Below are 17,659 nucleotides of genomic sequence, written 5' to 3'. Positions count from 1 at the left end.
CTTTCACACAAATTACCCCACTCGAGATAGGCCTCTAACACTCCAACCTATTGTCAAGTCATACAATATCTTCACAAATACTCAAACACCAATCTTGCAAACATCAAATACTGTTGGGATATATATTTAATAACGTTTTTGTATATTTATATTAACATTAATAGCTTGGTCCAGTAGCAGAATATTTTGGTTTTTGAGAGCGAGGTCAAAGGATTAAATTGGATTTATATGCATATATACGTACGTGTATATGACATTAGACCCGGAGCAGGGCCTCGGAAGGTTCTTAGATTTCGAAATTATGTTTCTCTGTTTTTTAAAAATGATTTCCCAAAATATTTTATTTCTTTTATTACCTGGAAAATCTGACTTAATTTTGACATGATTTATTTGTCCGTTCTTTTTATTGTCGAATGAATGGTACAACAATAAAACCTAAAGTTACTTTCTATTAATTTCGTATTTAATGTTTGAGTTATAAAACAACTTTTTGAGAAACAAAAAATACTCAAAAAAAATTTCTATTGTTTTTCCTCAGAAACAAGAGGCTAGCTATTGAGCAAGATTTGAGAGAGCAAAAGTGTTTGACTTCTCATTGTGCGTGACATATTGAAGAGTTTTTCTCGGTTGCTTTATCTCGGAAACATCGCGACAAAGAAAGAATTACTTGCACAAAACTTAGGGGAAAGCCACGAAACATCTTAAAGAACGCGAGTTAGTCGTGACTCAGCAGTCATCTTGTTTGTTGTGTTTGATCTTTGTTTTGAAATGTGAAATCAAAAATTATTCCGACACGTACTCGCCTGACAATCTTACAATTGGGGAAGCATGTAACCTAATAAAAACACTTATATATAAGTAGATTTTCTTTTTTGTTACGCAAAACAACGAAAGGATTACAAGTTATCCCTTAGCAATCATTGATCACCATATAGAGAATGCAAAATCCAAACCAGTGGCACTAATCAAAGCATATGACTCTTATTAAGAGCCAAGTCATGAGATACTCTATTAGCAATTCATTTAGAAAAAAGAGATAGACTGGAATTTAGATTTAAGAGTTTTGATATATTGAAAAAGGAAATGGGTTCTCTGATCCCATAAAAACATCTTCTTGTTAGTTTCTTCTAAGATTGCTGAACATTGCTGTTGACAATGATTTGATCATGCTTCTTCTTCCAAACACACTTTAGGGAATCTCTAATTGCCCGAGTCTCTGCTTCTTCAGATGAAAAACAAATCAGGTAAGTTGATCGAGAAAATATAAATCCTGATATGAATCCCTGATGATGAACCTTATTCCTCCATTTTGGAAATATAAATTCCAAGCACCATCAATACTTATCTTAATCCAATCTCTTGGTGGAGCAACCCAAACGGATTCTAATTTTCTAGCTCTGATTGCAGATATACTGTTCAAGATTAGGGGTTTAAGAGAGTATTTATTAGCAATATTGATTTAGATCTACTGAAGATTTCCAGAGGTTTTTCAGAACTTTCATTGTGCACAATCTCGTTCTTACTTGTCCATATTGACCACTTCAAGCAAGAATTTTTTAGGAAGAAACCAATTGTATCATAAGAGTCCTTATAAGGTTTAAGTTGTACCCAATACTTAATCTAGCGTTCAAAGGTAAAGTTTTGGAATTGCATATTTTGAATATCTTACTATAATAAATAAAAGGCTGCCTTTCAACGGACCGACAGGAATTGACCACCGTACCCCTCTGTGTTTTCGATTCTACTACTGCAAAGACAGAACAAAATATCAATCGTGGCTTGATGTTCGATCTAAGATTCTCTTTCAAATGCGACCAGGTTTCCAATCTAGCCTTCCTTTTTGAACCCCAATTGATGATATTCAGACGACTTTTACATAATCTTGATGCATCCTCCGATTTTGAATTTAGTTTTTTCTGTATCCAAAATTAAGTTTGAGTCTAAAATCAAATTACATCAAACAAAAAATTGATGCACAATTGGATCAACATTACAGGTAAGTCAGATTCTCCGTACTTATGAATTAACGATTTCTGCGATTGTTTAAGTTCATGTTAACTCTCAATTCGACTCTCTGCAAACTCTTGATTAAACTCTCAATCATTCATCATTCAAATTATACCTAAGTATAAATTGTAATACGTTAAGTTCATTTTAGATAGAACAAAGCATAACCTAGAAATTCAAGTGAAAGACTAGACCAATTAGTTCGGACATGATAAATATGTTGAATTGATTGAATCAAGTTTAGAGTTTAAATTGAGTCTTAAGCTTTAATCCATGATTGAATTAAGTTTGTCAACTCTATTTTTCAAGATAAGCAAGCCCATTTCAGCTTAATCTGATCCTAATGCGATTTCTTTGAGTTTACCAAAATATTCACTCAAAGTGTTTGTGAAAATGCTTCACTGATAATAGGATGAATAACAACTTAGCAATCTCAGTATCAATAACAACTCATATGCCCATGCGAAGATTAATATCCTCAGACATCGTCGGCTATTTGAATTTAGACTGAAAAGTAAATATGTGACTTCAAATGATCATGAGGCGTTTTTCAAGTGGAATACTGAGCTGAAATATTTGCAACTGATTCTGATACAATCCCCAGTAGCAAGTTCAACTTCATAGATTTTCAAGACTTAGGGTCCAGAATCAACAAGCCACATGTAACAGATATCTTATTTTAGGTGTGTTTTCGGTTCAGCTTTATGAACTAAACATGAGCTTCCAAGTCATGTTTTTCATGTTCACGACTGACCAATTTTAACCTCACTTTGTCAACATGCGCACTAATATAAGATTACCATGTCGGGTGGGACGACTAAAGGGCTCAGTCGTAGCCTGGATGAGCTAGCATGCATGGAGTTGAGCAAACTACCTATGGACGTTGTTGTTTCATCATCATATGTCAAAAAACACGTAGGTTCATCTTCTGTCCAATATGCATATGCTCTCGCATTTCAAGACGGTTTTAGTCGTTGATTGCTTACTACCGTTGTTATGTCACCACTACTATTACTGTTGGATTAACTTCAACATAGAAGTCACTAACAAGCTGGTTAGGACAAGATTAGGAAATTGATGTAATCCTAAGAGAATTAGAAGTCATCTAGTTCTAAGAAAAGGAAAGACATGTAATAAGGTAATAGGACTAGGAAAAGGAATTCATAGTTCTATATATATATGATCACCAAAGTTGTGGTTGATCATATGAGCAAGATTAGAGCTTGTGTTTAGTTTTGAGAGATTTTCTAAACATCAATAAAGAGAGTTGTCTTTATATAAGCTAAGTTTCATCTTACAGTTGCCATTAACTACATTGTTTGATTATAGTTTTTCTTTTTTAATCCGGTAACTCAATGCTTTACCCGATCCTCCGTTGAGGTTTTTACGGACATTAAAATAAACTGCAGGTACTTATATGACGTAAAACAACAGGTAATGGACGATGTGGATTGATCCTGGAAATTGGTCATACATAATACACGGACCAAGCACAATGATGCGACAATCCATAGTTACTCAAACAATTTCTCCGTTTACAAAACAATTTGGTGCAATTGGGTTTTTATTTTCAGTAATTCCATTGAGTTACAAGTTTTTACAAGCTTGAGCAATGCAGATTTGGGATACTAAAAACTTCTGCAGTCCAGTGATGTGTTTTGGGTCAAAGTTAAAGGGCAAGGTTGCAAAGGTTGGAAAAAGGAAAATGGTTCCAGATTTTGATTTTGTTCTCCCCATCTTACCATTTGCTTTTTTGGCATGGACTCTGTAATATTATGGTTTGGATATATGCTGACCAAACCGCTGCAGGAAATGCTGATAGTGCAGTGATGGATCATATTGTAATACAATTGTTTTATTACTTTTGTTTTTGAAATGCAAAGAATTTTTCAGAAAATTATTTTATTACTTTCGCTTATGTATTTTGTCGATGAACATATCACTTACCTTCATGATTAATTTCTTTCAAATCATTAAGTCTTCTTCGGACATGGAAATGGGTTTGGAATTTGGGATTGATGCTATGTAATTTTCTTTCATAGAGGATTAGTGATTGGTGTCAGTAGGCAAGGGTATCACTATCAAATGAATGGAGTTCCAAAAAAAAAAAGAAAAAGAGTATACATTGAAAAAGATATCCACGGCAAGCGCATCGCGCGTGCATATTTATTAGTCTAGTATTATCCAAACCCTATTAATTTATTTTTAGGATACAAGTGAATGCATGATAGATTCAGATTCCGATTTGCATCTAGGACTAGGGCTGTTCATGGTCGGTTTTGGTTCGGTTTCTAGCCAAACCAAAACCGAAACCAATATTATTGGTTTCTAAAAATTTAAACCAAACCAATCCATTAACCATTGGTTCGGTTTCCAAATGGCTCCAGTTGGTTTCGGTTTGTCCCAGTGGTTTTTGGTTAACCAATAATTATGTCAAACCAAAAAAAAAAAATACAAATTTACAGATAAAAAAGTCGTAGTTGCCGATAGTATTGGTTTACACAAATATACAGACAAAAAAAAAATCAAGAATAGTTAAAGCTTACTCTAATTCTAGAGATCAAAAGAAGATATATAATATATCTTAATTTAGTTATTGACAAATAAAAAAGAAGGAAGACGGGAAGAAAAAAGTCGAGTAGCAGCAGCTGTTGTTGGGGGTGGAGAAGGGAGGCGGCTCAGAGAAGGAGAAAGAGAAAGAGGGAGAGTATCATAATGAAATATTAAATTTAGGGTTTCTATTTATCCTCTAAATTAATGGGTAGAATCTAATACTTTTAAATCGACGGTAGAAACTAAGTTTAAAAATTAATCGGTTCCCCAATGGTTTTTGGTTCGGTTTTCAGGTCAAACTAAAACCAAACCAGTAATGTCGGTTTTTCAACTTTTTTTACCAAACCAATCCAAATCTAAATGGTTTGGTTCGGTTTCTTGCTTATTGGTCTGGTTCGGTCGGTTTCCAACGGTTAACCGACACCATGTTCAGCCCTATCTAGGACAGGTATAGTCAGGGATGTGGGTGCCGTTATGAAGGATCTCCTTGACCGGTATGGCACCTTTCAGTGCTTTCCAGACAAACAGACTCACCCTAGAAGATAAGTTTTGCTTCCACGAAGATAAAAATCTTTAATAGAAATATACGTTTTTGGCGTTTGTTTACCGTTTAAATTTAGATCATTAGTACTTAATCCTATTTAACAATTGAAAAGAGGATCGGAATCGAGTTTGTTACGTGTATACATACATGTATACAGAAAGGATTATAGAAATCCAATGCACTTGGCAGGGATACTTCTTTTAAAATTACAAGTTGAGAGCCCGTGTGTTGCACGGCGGCTTTCGCACTCTTGGAATTGTAGGGGTGAATTTAGAAACATATATTTGTCTTCTTAAACTATCAACAACAATTATTTGAGTCGCTAATATCACTAGATTCACAACAGATATAAGAATTCCTAAGGCCAAGCACTATGGGAGAGGGCATCACTTCCCTATCCCTCATATAAAGGGAAGGGATATAGGTCACAAGGCAGCCTCACTATGATGCGCGTTTATCCCTTTCGTACATGAAACGGTAACTCAGTTACCGTTTAAGTCAACTTATTGACTTGACCGAAACGGTAACCAAGTTTCTGTTTTATAGGTTCAAGTTTACAGAAACGCGCTCGGACTTCCCATTTCTCCTTATTCTCTATTTTTCTACCTCTCAAACCCCTTTTATCCCCTTTTGATTTTCATTGTGATTCATTGCGAATCTTTGGCTTAAATTAAAAGGGTCTAATCGTTACTCCAAGGTGAAACAAATCCATTCTTCAATTTCGTATTCCATCCACAAAATCATCAAAGGTGGGTGTATCTAATCTTAAGGTTTAAAATTAATTTGATTTTGATTTTGATGAAATTGTTGATATTAGGTTGGTTAGGTATGTAGTATGCAATTCAATAATATAATTAAAACATATATTTAGTGAAAAATACATGATTATTACTTGTTGTGTGATGCATCTCTTGATTTATGTTGAATGAAATGTTTGTAAACTACTACTCTATCGATGTATAACATTGATTGACTTGTATTTATGTATGGTATTAGACAAATTGATATCATGTTTGTAGTTATGAATGGTACAAAATGAGTCTAATGCGTGCATATGTGAGAGTTAAATATGGAATCCATTTGGATACTTCTAGTGATGAAGAAGAAAAAACTTTGCTAATGTTTACACAAATGTGTTTGGATGAACATTTACGTCTTATTCAACAACCGGTACCTAGGGAGGTACAAACACATAGTATAATTATGCGTGACTCTAGTGTGGCATGATGCGAAATGATGAATGATTATTTTACACCTGGAACTAGAAATACCTCAATACAATTCAAACAACGTCTAGGCATGAGGCAAGAATTATTCGAAAAATTGTTAGAAAAATTGCTTGAAGTGGATCCAGAATGGAATCAACGTCCGGATGCAACTGGCACTATGGGGAATTCTCTGCATATGAAATTAGTTCCCGTGATGAAATGTTTATGCAAAAGTACGACAGCTGATAGTGTTGATTACACTCGTATGGGTGCCACTACAATATACTATTATCTAAAAATATTTTTCCACACCATTTGCATGAATTTTGGAGAAATATATTTGGGTGAACCCACTCCTGAAGATGTTCAGAGCTTACTAGATGAGAGTACGAAAAGAAAATTTCCTGGAATGCTTGGTAGTATTGATTGTATGCAATGGCCATGGAAGAATTGTTCGATAGCTTGGCAAGGAACTTACCGAGGTAAAGAGAAACATAATATTATGGTATTAGAGGAGGTGGCATCAAATGATCTATGGTTTTGGAATGTTTTTTTGGAATGCCTGGATCAAACAACGATTTGAATGTTTTGACACACTCACCCCTTTTTGATAACATGCTAAAGGGTGTAGCACCTCCATGCAATTATGTCATCAACAGTCACCAATACAATATGGGTTATTTCTTAGATGATGTTATCTATCCAAATTTGACTACAATTGTATAAGCTTTCAGTCAGACATTGGACATTCCCGAGTATGTGAGATTCAACAAGTATTAAATGGCTAAAAAAAGGATGTCGAACGTGCTTTTGGAGTGCTTCAAGCTAAATTCAGAATTGTCGGATCACCGTGAAAGTATTGGAAACAATCTGACTTGATCCTAATTATGAAATGTTGTCTTATTTTACACAACATGATTATTGAGCATGAACGCCGAGAAACGGATTGGGGCAGATTTGTTCCCGTTTAGATTCCGGAACCTACCAATGATGGTCGTGTTTTTAAGTCAAATCTGAAAAACCTAGAAATGCACCTACAACTACGAACGGATCTTGTCAAGTACATTACTGTGCGTCCTGGTAGAGGAGGCCAGGCAGGGGACTTGTCTAGTTTGGAGGGTTCAGATTTGGAATACATGGTACTTCCATCATCAGATGGAGAGTATGATGATAAGACTTAGGAGATGAAATTGTTCCTGGTCAAACCGAGGATGGTGCATTTGATTATTATGGAGATTACAATGACCAAATCCCAGATGACTTTGAACATCCAGGTGAACATGTTTATGGAGACGGATATGTAGAAGACGAATATGAAGATGATCGAGATGATGATGATAATGACGATGAGGACGAGGAGGTTGCGTACTATGATGAGGATTTGTATGAGAATGATGATGTTGATTCATAGGGTGTATGATAACCCTTTCAGTTTGTGTTTAAAAGTTTGAATGATACATGCATATGTAAGAGGGATTTTAAATTATTTTTGGGCTTCAATTATGTATGACAATGAATACGTTTTTATTTGATGGCTATGTGGTTTACAATTACGATGGTTGTTTATTATAAGTGAAATCAGTGAAATTTCTTTGTACATAATATGGATATGTATACTTATCCGTGAAATCTCTCTGTACAGTATATGGATATGTATATTTATCCGTGAAATCTCATTGTACAGTGTATGAATATGTATACTTATGCGTGAAATCTCATTGTATTGTGTATAGATATGTATACTTATCATGTATAAATAGATCACCAATGGTTTACCAGTGAACACATTTCTTCTCCATCTATAAAAATAAACACTTCTGTTGTCCAAATTATTATTTTCAAAACAATATTTTTTTTTTAATTATGCTGGGTTATAATCCGCAAAAGACTTAGAGATTGTTAGTTCATGGGTCGAAGTTTTTGTAGAGAATGAAGATGAAGTTCCACAACCAAATAACACAAACATTTGGGAGCAGTTGCTGGAAAGGTTATTCTACATACCTGGAATCCAAATGAGCGAATGATTAATTATCTACAAATAAGATTAAACGTTATCACTTCAGAGATGAAAGAATATGTAACGATATAAAAAATATTATACCTATTCAGGGCTCCAGTAACTGAGGAAATCGTAAGTTACTTACCGGTTACCTACCAAGTATGTGTAGTAAATGGTTTAAATAATATAATTGTAAACTGATATTGTTTTCTTTTGTTGTAGGAGGAGGAGGCTAAAGGAAGTTATTCAAAAAAGTTCGGAAAACGTTTTAGATTTTATAACTGCTACTTGATGTTGAAAATCATCCCGGAGTATAACCTGGAACCCCTAGAAGATTCATCCTCTGAAGATTAGACGAAGAGTAAACAAGTTAAATAAGGATAGGTTTTTTGGGTATATCTCTCTGCAAACCCTCATGGGAAAAATAATAACATGTGATGTGTTTAAAGCAATCGTCCACGACGTTAAGATGTTAGGGGAAGGCATTACACGCTTTAATCGAATGATCAGTTGTAATTTAGTTTTCTAGTTATTAATGAACAATGGTTTAATTAATAAAAAATTATTATAAAACTGCTAGTATTAAATTAAACCACAACACAACACAGTTGATAAACACTTAATATAACAAACATAGAAGCGTATTAACTACGAGGATTTCAATGACAAACATTTCATTTGCCTCAAAATGGACGAACGAATACCCTCTTATTTGTATCAGTTCATTCATCGCACCCTCTCTGTTGTTATTGTGATTTTGTAAACACCTCCTGAATGTCTTGCAATTGTTTATAATGATCTGTGTCGTCCTTGTAAACTCAGATACATTCTACTATTACCATTACCGTTAAAACACAACACGGACATTCTCCAAACATGTGACCAAAAACGATCCCCAGTTTCCACTAAAGTTGTTCGGCGAATCCTCATAAATCTACAAAGACTACGTATCAAATCGGTATCCTCCTTGAGTGTGTACGGTGGATTTGGTGGATGCATGTTTATATTTTGAGAAGGAAGGAAGAAATATAAGTATGATTGATTTTGTGTTTTGTTGAAAAATATGAGAAAGTCTTTATATAAACAAAATATGTAACGCCTCTATTATTTTAAAATTATAATTTGAAAATTGAACTGATGGTTACTCGAAATTCAATCCTTTCATTAATCCAAACAACAAATAAATTACAAGACTTTTTAAATTAAGTTAACAACTATACGAACTTGAAATAAAGACAACACTTTTAATTGAAAACTAGACTAAAAATTAAAAATGAACTCAATTAGAAATGATAATAATTAAAGATGGATTACATCATCATCTTCAGAATCTTGAACACTGATTATATTCATCCTCTTCAAAATATCCTTTTTCATGCGTCGATAGTATTTTTTTCCTTATGAGCTAACTTACTAAGATCCATACCCATTATTACTTTTTCTTGATCAAGATGCATTTGTTGCTGATGCATTTGATAAGTCTGTTGCTGGGGCCTTTGCAAATTGATTTGTTCTTCCATTTGATAAGTCGATTGTTGAGTAGATTCCCAAATTGTTTGGTATTAGGATTCTTGTTCCGCTTTCATTTCTGCCTTCCTTGATCGTGTTTCCTTAAGATATTCCAAAATATTAGCACTTTGTTGATAGATCTTATCTTCTTCCATCTTAACCGAAGAACTTCCCTCATCACCTTCTATAAATATACATTTCTCGTGATCCTTCTTCTGTATATCTTGCATTTTGGATTTTTTAGTTCCTATAGGACGAGCATTATACTTGTAATTCCAATGAGTCTCTCCGTTGGGCAGAAATTCTGTATCATCTTCAACTGGCACAACGTTACGATGATTATCAAACAACTCACTATTTTGGGCAACAATGAGTTCATAATTGAATCCAGGGACCTTTTCTCTAAACATCTCATAGCATGCATCATACTTGAAGGGTTGTCCTGTTTGTTCCTGAAATTTTTCTCGTCCATCTCGTGTCTGAAAAATTACGTCAGAAAATTTTAGTTCATCATTATTATCACAGAAACAGGAAAAACTTAATAAATTAGGAGAACTTACCAAATCTTCGTGTGACGCACCGCTCTTGGTTTGCCGATATATAGTGTTAAGGATGGACACGAATTCTCTGACATATTTTTTGATTGCTTTCATCTTTGTTTTTAAGGCACCCCAATCTCTTCCATTAGGATTGCCTTTGCGTTGGACAAAAATTTGGTGAATACGTATCCAAAATAAAGCTGTTTTTTGTTGTGCACCTACAAATTCATCACAACTCACGTAAATAAATGCAGCAGTAAGATCAATCTCTTCCCGTTGCACAAAATTATTAACCATATTGAATCAAACTAAAATATAAGAACTTGAGTAGTAGAAGATAAAGATAAAAATCAAAAAAGTATAAATAAGAAATCAATTGATTTGGAGTGATTTGAATAGAGAACTAGAGTTGTATTGATAGAGGATTTTGAAAAAATGACAGTTAGAATCCGACGGTGGAGAAGACAGAGCCATTATGAATGATGGATGGGTAGGATCGGGTGTGAGAGAGGTGTAAAAGACAAAAAGGTCCAACAAAAAAAATTACTGAAACGGTAACTCGGTTACCGTGTAAAATGTCACGGTAACTGAGTATCCGATTCAACTGCCAAATGGATACTGAGTTTCCGTAAAATAAAATTTTACACGGTAACTCAATTTTCGTGTCATTTCCCTTTCCTACTACCTGGATAAGATGTGATCCACTTTGACAACTAGGAAAGAAATATCCTCATTTATGTGGAGATATGAGAGATCATATTGGATGAATTTTTAGGGTATCCCCTACATTTAAGGGATAGAAAATGAATAAAGGGCAGCATGGTGCTTGGTCTAACCGGTTTTCGGTTGTTATCATAAAGCAAAAATGCTCGAAACAAAGCCACCGCTTTCAACTGGCTATTTAGCGGGTAATGGATTGGTGGCGCCGTGGTGGATTCACCTTCCCCATTTTTTATTCAAAGGACAAATGATAAAGATCCCCTCCAGCAGCCCACGTGGTGAGGTTCTCTCACGTTTTTTTCACTTGGTTGAAAAGAGACGGGGTAAGGAGGAAGGAAGTGTCATCTTTCATCCATAGTACAATTATTGTCAAGGAAGCAATCTTGATAGTGTGCATCTCGTGTAAGCGAATTAACTCAAAATTTCAATTCCGGATATATTTCACCCGTTCGGTTGGATGGAATTGGTCAGATTTCCTTGTGATCGGAAGGCTTCAATTTCCCCAACCAAACATGCTATTAGTAAAAGCAACAATGATTTTCAATTTTCATCATTTATGTTGATGGCATTTGAAATTAAAATTCAAAGAATCTTCCGCTCAGTAAAACCTCCATAAAAAAATAAGACATTGAAATGAAATACCTAATTAATTTCAGATGAGACGTCCCATAGTGCCACTGATGTTCTAGCGTGAGGAATTTTTTCTGCATAGCAATCTAAAATTTATTGACTCGACACTCATTCCATATATTTTCCAAACTTGTAAGTTGTATTGCATTTCATGTCCAATCCGATCAAAGGAAATGGTGTAAGCGCTCTTGAATCCACTTTCAACCAACATATGATAACTTTCAATCATGATGTCGGACTGTTCAGTTCAAATTAATGTTATGTTATTGGGGTCACACTCCATTCAAGTGGCGTCACCTAATAAAACAAAAACGGATCATCCATAAATAATATTAAAAACTCTTTATCTCAAATAATTTTGTAATGACCAAACAACCCTTGTTTAGCTAATTTTAATTTAGTTTAATTATTATCTAATCTAATTAGATTAAGAAGATGAATTTTGATATATATTTGTGAATTCTGGGATAAAGTTTTTGTGGGAAGAAAAACTAGAGAGAAGAGAAAAAAGAAAAATTCTTGAGATTTTTTTTCAAAACCTAGATTTTTTGATTCACTCAACCAAAATGGATGAAACAAGTTACCAATTCGAGGTGGGTGAATTTTTTATGATAGAGAAAACAAGTTTTACATTCCTCATGTTGGAGACCAAGAGATGGATGATTTGTTAGATGGTAGAGAGGGTTTAACACAAAGTGATGATGAATCTCCACCAATTGAAGAAATAAATCAACAAAGTGAAGAACCAATGGTTGAAAATCAACATGTACACCTCTAAACTATCTCCCATGGGATCAATTTCGCTCAAAACTAGCTTAAGTACGTAAAAAAATCAAATTTTTAGACTTTCATGGCAAATTACGTCTGGGTTTGGCTTCGTTTCCAACCGTAATCCAATTTTACGCCTGGGTTTGGAAGAACTCCAAACCGTAACTGGTTTCCAATAAGACAAAAATTGAATTACGTCCGGGTTCCCCAACCCAACCGTAAATATGTTTTGCATGGGTATTTATTACCCGTTTTACGTCTAGGTTAGATTTTTGGATTTCCAACCGTAATATAGAACGTCTGGGTTAGATTTTCTTCAAAAACCCAGACGTAGATCAATGTAGTTAATATCGGATATCAGTTTATCTCGTCCAGGACCGATACACTGGTACGACTTTATATCGGAGATATTATCGTTCAAATATCGGTATAATATCGGTTCCAAATTTAGAGACTATAATTTTATAGCTACCATCAATTTTATCAAAAACACAAGAGTAACTTCAATAACTTTGAAATTTACTACCTAAAATGATTAATAAACAAGATCAAATTAGAAATAGGAGAGTAACTTCAACAACTTTAAAGTTTACTTCCTAAAATGGTAATTAAACAAGTACAAAGTTCAAACTAGAAACAAAAGAGTAACTTCAACAACTTTAAAGTTTACTACCTAAAATGGTAATTAAACAAGGATATTACAATCTTATTCAAAATCATACGAGCCACTATAGATATCATCATCTTCAGTAACTCCATTAGCTCCATCAAGTAGTCCATAATCAGTTTCTAACATCAATTGATCAGTATCATATCCATAATAATCAGAGTCGGTTGGGTAAGTAGACTTACTTCGAGAGCTACATGCACCTATACTACCAACTGGTCTACTTTCTTCACCAAGAATATCTTGCGAATCATCCAAAGTTCCATCAAGAATATCTTGAAATATCCCCGATATGTCGGCCGATATTGACTACATTGGACGATATTATCGCCAAGATATCGTATCGTCGATACAATGTTTATCCTACCGCTCCAAGGCCGATATCCGAAATATCCCCGATATATCGGCCGATACAGACGATATTGACTACATTGACGTAGATAATTACGTCCAGAAAAAATAGGCCACGAACCTAGACGTACACAATTACGTCTGGAAAATCAACTCACAAAACCTAGACGTAATCCAATATGAGCGAAACTCTCAAAAGATACAGGAACAATTACGTCTAGGTTAGCCTATAAGATAAACCTAGACGTAATTTCAATTCTACGGTTGGAACTAAGGGAACCCGAACGTAAACCAACATGCAAACTATTTATACGGTTGGAATTTATCCAACCTATACGTAAGTTCTTCATAAACCAATATTACGGTTGGCGAACCTAGACGTAGCACTAACAGTGGAGGAGAGGAAGAGAAGAAAGATGAAGGAAGGAAGATGAGCAGTCTTTTTCTTTAGGATTAGATTAGAAAAGATTAGGTTTTTATGTTTTTATTTTAGTTAAAAGGTATTCTAGACATTTTGTACCTAAGTGAAGGATATCCCATAACCACTTTTTTAGACACTAAGAATCCAAGTGAAGCCCCTATAAAGGAGTGTGACGCCCCAATAATAGCCTTATATTTTAATCCAACTCCGTTAAAGATCATGCATTGTTGCTGTTAACTACTCCCTCCGTTTCTAAAAAATAGGTTGTTTGGTTTTCACAAAAAATAAGAAAACTAATCATTAGAACTACTTTTCCATGTTTTTTCCTAATTTATCCTTTGGTCCCCACTCATTTGTTATCAGAGAAAGAGGAGAGATAAGTGGTCCCCTTTTTATATTAGGAGAGAAAATGGAGAGAGAGAAGTGATCCCTCTATGGGTATGGTAGTAAAATCATAACATTTGACTTTCCATATATGGAAACAAGCTTATTTGTATGACATATCCAAAAAACAAAAACCTGCATATTTTTTAGAAACGGGAGGAGTAATATTTTTTTCCTCGATCGATTATGAATACCCTCGGGCCTCCCTTCTGCGTTAACGCATAACAAAATTACACTACTCAGAATCTGTAGACAAACATTCGAAAGAGGTATGTCAAGCCAAGAGGGGGTATAAAAGACCTAGGCATGTACAGTACTTAGTAACTATATTGGCAGGAAAGTTAACTCAAAATTGGTGTTTTGGATTCCATTGGTCGGAGACGGCCTGTATTACAAGGAATCAATATTATTTCATTTGAAATGACTAACGTGTCCTTTTTTAGCAAATAAAATTTCATCAAAAATTAATTAGGTCTCATTCACAATATTGGATTCGGGAACTTTAAATTCATATGATGTTAGCGAGTCAATCATCTTGTTCTCCAAACATAATCCAAATATGTTCGGCATTGCCACAACTCTGATAAACACTTCTAAGACATCTTTGATTATTAAATTATTATGTGTTTGTGAATCATGATTTAAAGTCTTGAGTGTTAAATGAACACGATTATGTATACACGTTCATATGGCATACTTTCCATGAACTATCATTGTACACGGTTTCATTACCCTGGACCATAGTGTATATTCTTCTAAGTAACTTCACACATGCTTACAAGGACTCCTTGCAAGAGTTTCATCCAAACTGAGAAAGTGTTAGCTTAAATCTCAAGTTATCTTAGCTTCAATTCAAAGCTACGTACCTGTAGTCTTGAAAGTCTATAATAAAGAGACTCAAACAACTGGATATTCCAGTCCCTGTCATTTCTGTATCCCAGTTGTATGCTAGAGTCGTCCTTTATTAACCTAGTTTTCTTTTAAGAAACAAAATTAGGTTTATGAGTTAAAGACTACACTTAAGGATTCGTGAAGCCAGGTCCGACTATCTCTTTACCTTGATATTTCATGTATCCTGATTTTATTGATTGTCGAGGTTTTCGTCAATCTCCAATCAAGACTGAGATAGATAGAAATAGCAAAGTTCTCTTCGTCTCAGACTTTGTGATTCCTCAAGATAGGTATCCAAAACTCTTCTTTGTTGATCGGTTCAAGATTGTTCTTGTTAGGTGGTTAGTGATCCAGGATTCTCATCTAACTAAGTGTAAATATTTCGGGTTCATGAGGTTTGATTTTTTTTAATTGCGAATGATTTCCAAGCCTTTATCTAAACGATCTAAAAGGAAATCAAATAGGATTATCTGTTAGAGGCAGATTGTATCAAAAGTCTTCGCTTAGGTTGGAGCAACTCTTAGGATGTAAAGGACGATAACTAAGGGAATCAACTGCATAGAACCTTGCTAGGTTCAAGAAACGTAAAGCATGATTGCGGCTGAATTGCTTGGAGCATTAATTCGATTTCAACTACATTCCAGTCCGAAGTATGATAGTAGGCTAGTGTCTGTAGCTGGTTAATATAGTTCGGGGTTCTTCTGCAAGTGCAGTTTTCCTCGTTAACAAACTTGTGTTTTTTCTTTTTCGTATTATATCGATTTACATTTATAATAGGATTACAAAAGTAGTACGCATTCAATCCATGTAGTTTAATTTCTTATTTCTTGTGATCGATTACGAGACTAGTTCTTGTAAAATTCATATCTTGAAACGTAGATAACAAGTTTCATACTTGGCAAAATTCAGATCCTCTTGATCTGGACTAGATTTATCTTGGATATTGATTTGTGAGATCGTTCAAAAACTCTTGTACACAATCAGGTTCATGGACTTTATTGTCTAGACATATTGATTGTGAAAGAGATAAGAGAAAACTCTATATATTCAAAAAAAAAAAAGAGATAAGAGAAAACTCTATCATTGCTTTGTCAATGACTGGCTTGGGTCCTTCTCCCGATAACTATCAATTCAAAAAAGAAACCACCAACAGAAGGATATATTAACGAAGACGATGACTCACTCAAATATGGACTCGCATTTAAGAAAAATCCAGGATTATGGATGTTACTTTTGATTACTTTGTTTATCCTGTTCTGTATTGTCGTAATCCAAACGATATACGGAGAACACCTGATGGTCATAATAACTGCCTCATGTCACTGCTTGTTGCTGTCTTGGTTTCGGGTGTCATCACTGATTACATGGGGTCTCCAGTGGTGTTTGGGCCATACATGTTTGGTTTTATGATACCTAATGGTTCTCTTGGAACCGCATTAGTCGGGAAGGTTGTGCCTCCGCTCTACTTCGTCACTACAGGGCTCAGGACTTAGGTGGCATATTTCAGAGCTTACTGAACGCAGAAGTATGCCTGAAATATGCACTGAACGAAGAAATATGCCTACAGGGCTCTGGACTTGGGGGGCATATTCCTATACAACTGTCTCGTCTTATTCCAGCATGGACGAAGAAATATGCCAAGTTGCGCAAGAGAAAAGGAATTGCTTTCATTATCCTTCCTTTCCACATACAACAAACTATAGATGGTGGAATGAAAGAAACCAATCCATTCGTTCGTGACATCAACATAAGTATCTTAAACAATGCACCTTGTAGTATTGGAATCCTGGTCGATCGTGGCTTTGGTGGCACACGCTGAGCATTGCAAAGAAGATGATTATTTTTCACATAATATAGCCGTACTGTTCTTTGGAGGACCTATGATCGAGAAGCTCTCTCTTTTGCTTATAAGATGGTTAATCGACGTAATGTGACGGTAACAGTCATAGTCATACGTTCTGTCCCTATGGATGATACATCGAAGTACAAACACAATTTATCAAGTGAATACTGATCATTGGTAGCAAGAGGGAGAATCAAGAAGACGACAGTTACATAAGCCAATTTAAAAAGCAAACATCCAACAAAGAATCGGCTATGTGCCAAGAGAAACAGTTTAGTGAATCTGATCAGATCGGCTGATAACTTGCATGAGCTCTTCGTAGTATGGAGGGTGCGTGGAGTAGTAAACCCAAACATTCGAGCATGATTCATTGGACTGAGTGGCCAGAACTGGGCCAATAGCTTCACAAGATTTTAAAACAACTTCTGTTCTGGTATGTAATGCAACAATACCTGAGTATAGAAGTAGGTTCGAGAAAGGAAACACCTAATAGTCAATACAGCGATTTGTATGATAGTAGCTTCTATAATGTTAATCAAGTATCGTCTCCTCATAGTTCTCAAGGTTTGTCTCAAACAAGGATCTCAAAACTTGGCTCTGAAGAATGGCATTAGGTGATCCACAA

General features: G+C 35.0%; 1 long non-coding RNA gene across 1 annotated transcript; it reads left to right on the top strand.

Moving 5' to 3' along the window:
- Window positions 1–1,723: 1,723 nt before the first annotated feature.
- On the top strand, window positions 1,724–3,868 carry LOC113286233. Its single transcript, XR_003329185.1, has 2 exons — window positions 1,724–1,996; window positions 3,417–3,868. It is a non-coding gene; the product is annotated as an uncharacterized LOC113286233 (long non-coding RNA).
- Window positions 3,869–17,659: the final 13,791 nt, after the last annotated feature.

Source organism: Papaver somniferum, chromosome 6 (genome assembly GCF_003573695.1).
Source record: "Papaver somniferum cultivar HN1 chromosome 6, ASM357369v1, whole genome shotgun sequence".
Lineage (NCBI taxonomy): Eukaryota > Viridiplantae > Streptophyta > Magnoliopsida > Ranunculales > Papaveraceae > Papaver > Papaver somniferum.
The sequence above is the reverse complement of the archived record's forward strand: the minus strand, read 5'-3'. Positions and strand labels throughout refer to the sequence as shown.